The 7,217-nt window shown below is 46.9% G+C and overlaps 1 long non-coding RNA gene across 1 annotated transcript in view; it reads left to right on the top strand.

The window, feature by feature from the left end:
• LOC121014376 (uncharacterized) overlaps positions 1-6,060 on the top strand; it is a 23,216-nt gene extending 17,156 nt beyond the window's left edge. Inside the window, exons 2-3 of the long non-coding RNA XR_005783184.1 lie at positions 4,485-4,659; positions 5,319-6,060. This is a non-coding gene — a long non-coding RNA (uncharacterized LOC121014376). The remainder of the gene's footprint in view (positions 1-4,484; positions 4,660-5,318) is intronic.
• Positions 6,061-7,217: the final 1,157 nt, after the last annotated feature.

Raw genomic sequence — 7,217 nt, forward strand, 5'->3', positions numbered from 1 at the left:
CAGAAATCTCTTTTTGAATAGTTTTGGAGGCCAGAAGTCCAAAACCAAGGTCTTGGTTGATTCTTGGAGAGAATTTCCTTCCTGGCTTCAGATGGTTGCCTTCTTGCTGTGTCCTCACATGGCCTTCACGTGGCCTTACCTCACTCTGTGTGTGTGTGTGTGTGTGTGTGTGTGTGTGTGTGTGAGAGAGAGAGAGAGAGAGAGAGAGAGAGATCTGTGGTCTCTTTCTTCTCATAGGGACACCAATCCTATTAGATCAGAGCCCCTACCCTGACGACCTCATGAAAATTTAGGGACCTCCCTGTAAGTCCAATATCCAAATATAGTCATACTGAGGAGGGTGATTAGGGCTCAGCATATAAATTTTGGGGCAACAATTTCAGTCCCACATCACTACTCCTTTTTATAAGCTAAGAATAAAGTACAGCATTCAAATAATTGCCCCCCTTCCCAAGTCTCCAGGTTAAAATACCTCAGATGCAGGTTGCTGTTAGTTGAGACAGGAGGTTTTGTCACACCAGGATGGGAATTTTTAGGGAACAGCTGGTTTATAAGAATCCGGACATGCAGTGACAGCAATATGGCACCAACACAAACTGTAGGCCAAGGGCAACCAGCTCAAAGTCAGCCCTGGGCCCCTGTCTTGGTTTGTGTCCCCTAGAAGGAGACCCTGAGCACATTTGATGCAAATAATTTATTTTCAGAAGCCACCCCAGGGAAGCACCTGCAGGGTGAGTGGGAAATGTAGGACAAGGAATTGAGGTGAAAGAGCATATGATCAAGATGTTTGCCCCCATGGGCAGCTGGAGCCCATGCCTGCCTGGAGACGGGAAGGCAGGAGAGATCATACCTCTGAGTTATTCCATCCTGGGTTGAGGAGGATGAGGTTTTATCTATCAGTTCCCTGCCCCTTGTGGATTGAGGCTCCTATTTTCAGGAAAGATGCCTCAGACACAGAGTCTTGGGGTTACCAATAAGTAGCCTCCAGTAATGGCTCCATGTGCACAAAAATGTGGCACTGAGCATCCCTCTGGTATAATTCCTTTAAGTGCTCTGTGTCTTGGGGTTGGTCTAGCCCAATGGCAGGACCTTTACCAAAACTTCCTGCCCTGTGTGCCAATCTCCAGTGCCATGTGACTAAAGCCCTACTCCACCACCACCCTGTGGGAGTGGGAATCCTGCTGAGCCTTTCCCATCATCCTCCTTGCTCAAGAATTGGCTTGGCTCAGGACCGTCTGTGTTACTTTCCTGACTCTCACTTGTGTCCCATCTCTGGTGAGATCTTCAAAGTATGTGAAAGAAGTTAAAGAGAAATTTAGTTCAAATTTATTATTATTTTTTAAAGAATGGGTTATGATGTTAGGGTCATGATATAGCTACGGTAATCAAGACTGTATGAAATTGCCACAGGGAAAGACTCACAGGTCAATAGAACAAATGGAGAACCCAGAAATAGATCCACACACGTATGCCCAACTGATACTTGTCAAAGGTGTGAGAGTAGCCCAATGAAGGAACGCGAGCCTTTGCAACAAAAGGTGTGAAAGCCAATGGACATCTGTGGGCAAAGAGATGATCTTCAGCCTAAATCTCACATGTTACACAAGACTCAACTCAAAACGAATCACAGACTTAAATGTAAAATATAAAATGACTAAATGTTTATGAAAAAAATATTTTAAACCAGGCCTAAGTGAAGAGTTAGTTGTTTGACTTGACACCAAAAGAAAGAAAGGAAAAGGGGGGCACCTGGGTGGCTCAGTCAGTTAAGCGCCTGACTCTTGGCTTCAGCTCAGGTCATGATCTCATGATTTGTGGGATCGAGCCCCATGTCAGATTCTGTGCTCACAGTGCACAGCCTGCTTGGGATTCTCTCTCTCTCTGCCCGTCCCCCGACTCGCATGCTTGCTAGCTCTCCTTCTCTCTCAGAATAAATAAATATCAAAAACAGAAAAAAAAAAAGAATAGAAAAACAAGAAAAAAATGGATAAATGGGATAAATGGGACTGCATCAAAACTAAAAACTCTTGCTCTGTGAAAGAATCTGTTAAGAGGCTAAAAAGAAAAGCAACCCACCGGGGGGAACATACTTGCAACAAAGGATTAGTATCTAGAATATATAAAGAACTCTTAAAAGTCAACAGTGAAACAAACTAAAACCCAAACAATCCAATTAGAAAATGGGTTAAAGGCATGAACAGACATGTCACCAAACAGGACCCACAGATAGTAAATGAGCACGTGAAAAGATGCTCAGCATTAGTCATGAGGCGAATGCAAAAGAAAACCACAAATGACATATTTCTACCTGTAAGAATAGCTAAAACAAAAAATTGTGGTATGATCAAATGCTGGCAGGGACGAGGAACAAGTAGGCCACTGAAGCTTGCTCGCGGAGATGTAAGAGGGTGTAACCCCTCTGGAAAAGAATACGGCAGTATCTATCCTACAAGACTAAACACGCCCTTACCGTAGAGCCTTGCAATTGCACCATTGGGCATTTCTTCCAGAAATTGGAAAACTCGTGTTCACACAAAAATCTGTATACAAACGTTCATAGAAGCCTTATTTGTATTAGTCCTAAGCTGGGAATAACTCAGTGTCCTTCAGGGGGTGAAATGTTAAACCAACTCATGCGTTGATATCTTGAAATACTTCCCAGCAGTAAGAAGGCACAAGCCGTTGATACACATAAAGACCTGGGATAGGTCTTAAGGGAATTATGCTGCATGAAAAAAGTTAGCCTCCAAACATCACAAATTGCATGATTCCATGTAAATAGCATTGCTGCGATAAATTTATAGCAGCGGATAGACGAGTGGTTGCCAGCTTATGGAGGGGGACAGGGAGGAGGCTGTGGCTACAAAAGGGATCCTGTGATGGAACTGGTCTGCCTCCTCAGCGTGGTGGGGGTCACACGAGTCTGTACGTGTGACAAGGTTGCACAGAACTAAACACACGCTCACACACACGCACACGCACATGAGTACATACATAACTGGTAAATCTGAATAAGGTCGGCGAATTGTAGCAAGATCACTTTCTTGGTCTTGGTACTGTTCTATCGTCATACAAGAAGCTGCCTTTGGTGGAAGCTGGGTAAAGGACAGTTGGGTCTCTTTGTAGTATTTCTTAACAGCTACATGTGATTCTACCATTACCCGAAAGGAAAATATTAAAACAATGAACGAGTTGCAGGGAAATGAAACCTGGTGACAGCAGGGCAGGACATCGTTGTCTACAACCAGAAATAATGCAAACATCTGCCAACAGGTGGCTGGGTACCCAAAGTGGGGTAATTCGTGAAAGGGAATGCTAGCGTATCCTCAGTAAGAATGACAAACCGATGATACGCAGAGCAATCTGAGTGACTCTCAAAGACATTATGCTGAATGAAAGAAGTCGGACACAAAAGCGAACAGGGTAGAATCAGCTTCCATTGATAGGAAACTCTGGGGTAGAGAAATCCGATTTGGTTTGGGTAAGCAGTTGTCTGGTGCTGAGGGTGGAGGTTGACTAATAAGAGGCACAGGGGGCCCTTTTGGAGGTGATGGAAACGTTTCGTATCCTCATTGAGGTGGTGGCTATGTTGTAATTCATCAAGATGTACTCTTCATATACATAGGTGTATACATTCGTCAAAAATCACTGAAATGTGCATTTAAAGGAGCGCATTTTATTGGCTATAAATTATAACTGATGACAAAGGTATTAAGTCTGAGCGGGAGCGTTTCAGTCCAGCGGCTAGAGCTGGTTCTGGTCGTCAGTTTTAGAGCACAGTTTCTCGTGTCCCAGTTGACAACTGGATGAGATTTATCTCTTAAAACATTTCTCTGCATTTAACTGATTTCAGCTGGGCCCCAACCATCCCATCCACTATGACCCATGTGATTAGTCACTAACTTAAAAGTCCCCATGGAGGGGCACCTGGGCGGCTCAGCGGGTTAAGCATCTCACTTCGGCTCAGGTCATGATCTCATGACCTGTGGGTTCGAGCCCCACGTCGGGCTCTGTGCTGACAACTCGGAGCCTGCTTCAGATTCCGTCTCTCTCCCTCTCTCTCTCTCTCTCTCTCCCCTCCCCTGTTCATGCTCTGTCTCTCCCTCTCTCAAAAATGAATAAACATTAAAAAAAATTTAAAAACCAGAGGAGGGGCTTGCTGTTGTGGATATGGAGCCATACCACTTGGCTCTCCCTTCAAGGAAGAACTTTCTGGAAAGTGGGTGAGTTTGTGGGGAAGCCTCCAGCTGCAGCACCTTTAGGACCCTGAAGGGGTGTGTGGGCCAAGGCTTCTCCTTGTCAGCAGCTCCCAGCAGGTTCTGGGCACAGTGGAGGATAGAGGCTGGTCCTTCCTACCCCCGCAGGACCTTCTGAGGGCTGGTCCATGTGACCCTCTTCCTCCTGGCTGGTGTCAGATAGCCTCCATCATGGTGGTTCTGAGGCTGTCTCCTCCTCTACAGCCCCCTCCCCTCCTTCTTTCACAGGTGTTGTCCACAACAAGGATCTCGTGTCGTGGCCTGTGCCTCCCGGAAGACCGAGGGTCACAGATGTACTAACCTCTTGTTTCAGCCTGGATCCAATCAAGACAATAGAATCCACGTTGCTGATTTCAGATAGAGGACGCGATGCAGGGAAGTGGTTCCACGGTGATGGAGGGAGGTAAGGGGTGAAATACAGAATGGTAAGGCAATCAAGACATCGACAAGAGCAGGAAGTCACGGTCCCCTCTAGGACTAGAGGGTCAAAGGGAGGAGGAGGAGGTGTTTCTGGAGCCCAGGATCTCTGGCCACCTGATAGATGCTGGAGTCACTTCAGGCATGTCAGGTAGGAGACAAGACCCCAGGAGGATGACTGGCGGGTCCCTTCTAGTGCAGTTGGGGACCACCTAAAACAGAGAGAGGGAAGTAGAAACGCCCAAATCCCTCTCCTGCCTGTCGGCCTCTACCAGTGTCTCTGCCTGCATCCACAAGCTAGAAGACGACAGGGCCTGGGAATCCTATTTCCCTTAAATCAGAGCAGAGGAAGGAAAAGTCAGGATACGAATCTGAAAGGAGCCGGGACATCTTCCAAGACCTCATCCCTGCTAATCTGCCCGGAGCCTCATTACGAGTCTATGTAGATGGTGGCTGGAGGGACGGATAGAAGGGTGGGTACGCGATAAAGCAAATACCGCGAATTATTAATGGCGGAACCTAGGTGGTGGAGATATGGACATTCGCTGTAATATTCTTTCACCCTTCCTGTATGTTTGAACATTTTCATAATGATGCATTACTGAAACAAAAGGACCCTCCTTAAGTAACTTTTTCATCTTTCAGGAGGAAGAGGCGGGTGACTTTCTCGGTTCCCCGTTTCTCCCTGAGCCAGGTTACACAGCCCTTTCTCCATGCCGAGAGAAGAACGAGGGGCAGGGTGGCCCCCACAGATGTGCATTCGGGTCTCCCTCAGTGGGGCTGGAGGCTGCATGGCTAGGGGTGGGCTTCAGTCTGTGACATGCCACGGGTGGTTCTCCCATTGCTTGACAACTTTTGAGTCAGTCACTCACATTGAAAAATCTGGAAAATTCTCATAAAAATCCCCAATCTGCAACCTCTCTTTGAAAGTGGAGATCCACCAGCACTGGGCCTGCATTTCCCCACTGCAGCAGGTGAATGGAACGCATCCAGCTCGATCGTGCCCTCTCCTGTCCGCCACGGCCTCCGCTGCTCCCTCTTCCAACATCCCTGGCCCACTTTGCTCACTTTGATTTCCTGGCTGGTCCCTGAAAGCCTTTGCACTTAGGCCACTGGATTCATCAGAACACTTACATTTATAATGCGCTTTTTACAACTCCTGATTTGAGGCCACGTTCCTCAAACTGCATTAATCCACGAAGCCCCTTTGTGACTTGCTGTTTCCAGGTACCGGCCCCCTCTATTTGCTTAAAACTTTAAAATGCGTTCTTTTATAAAGTAAAGGCCTATTTTTTATGTTTCCTCAGCAGTAATCCCCATAAAACCAAGAGTTTGGTGTACTCAGCAGGGTTCCTTCCTAATAAAATAAAACGTGCTTGTGCCGAAAGCCTCGGGATCATCTCTTGCGCTCGGTGGCACGTGGGTTCCACTCCAGGCCATGCCGACTGGATTATGCTGAGGCTGATTGCCAGAGAGACTGACCCTGCTTCGTTCACTCTCTGGCAGGGCCTTCCCTGAAGTACACTTTCCCCATCCCTGGCCATTTGTCCTCCTGGGGACCCAGGTTGTCTTCCACGTGACTCTGAAACCCAGAGTACATGACATGGCTTCTGAAGTCCTTCCCTCTCCAAGAGCTGCCTGGTGCTTGCCCCTCCTGAGTTCTTCATCATTAGTGCTTGCTTGGATTTCAGTACGCCTTCAGTTTGCTTAAGTACATCCAGATTGATCCAGAAGAACCTTAACAAGTTCAAACTGTAAGTTCTTCTTCAGGGATGGGGTGTGTGGTGTGAGGTAGGATCCTGTGGAAGAGGTGGACAGGGGCTGGGGCTGGGAGGGTTTGCTCTGCCACACTAAGGATCTGTTGAGGTCCTTGACTATTAATGATTTCCCTCTCAAGTAACCTCATTACTTGTAGAAATTATCATGTTATTCCAACAAAGTTGGAAAGAAGTATAACCACATCAACAGCAAGAACACCACCCACATTTACTGAATGCTTACCACGAGCCCAGTGCGCACATGATTTAATTTAACGGTCACAAGAACACTACGAGGGAGCTAATACGACTTTGGCCACTTTACAGATGAGGAACGTGACATTCAGAGAGGTTAAGTAACATGACTAATGCCCCACAGCTGGTAAACGATGGAGCCAGCCATCCAAGCCAGGTCCATTCGACACCCATGTCCACACTCTTGACTTGCTGCTTACAGGCATTTGACACTGAGTCATTTCCTGTTCATTTGATGAGTTAATCCCAATCCCTTCCACCTTCACTTACAGGTCAAGTGGTTTTGTTGTTTTTGGATTTCTCTCTGGTTTCTCCACCTTTGTACTAATACGGCACCCTGAATTGGGCACAGTGTAGTGAAAAGGCTACACAAATCAACTTGCCCAATGTGGTCAATTCTGCCTCCCACAATGATACTGTGTGTTCTCCTCCACTAGGTGGGAACCAGCAGGGACACACCAGCAGCCTCCACCCTGGAGAGGAATGAGTTCCTCTCCATTCTGGCCAATACTACAAAATACTCTGTAAAGAG

The sequence above is a fragment of the Herpailurus yagouaroundi genome, unplaced genomic scaffold, assembly GCF_014898765.1.
Source record: "Herpailurus yagouaroundi ecotype Mexico unplaced genomic scaffold, PumYag 202, whole genome shotgun sequence".
Taxonomy (NCBI): domain Eukaryota; kingdom Metazoa; phylum Chordata; class Mammalia; order Carnivora; family Felidae; genus Herpailurus; species Herpailurus yagouaroundi.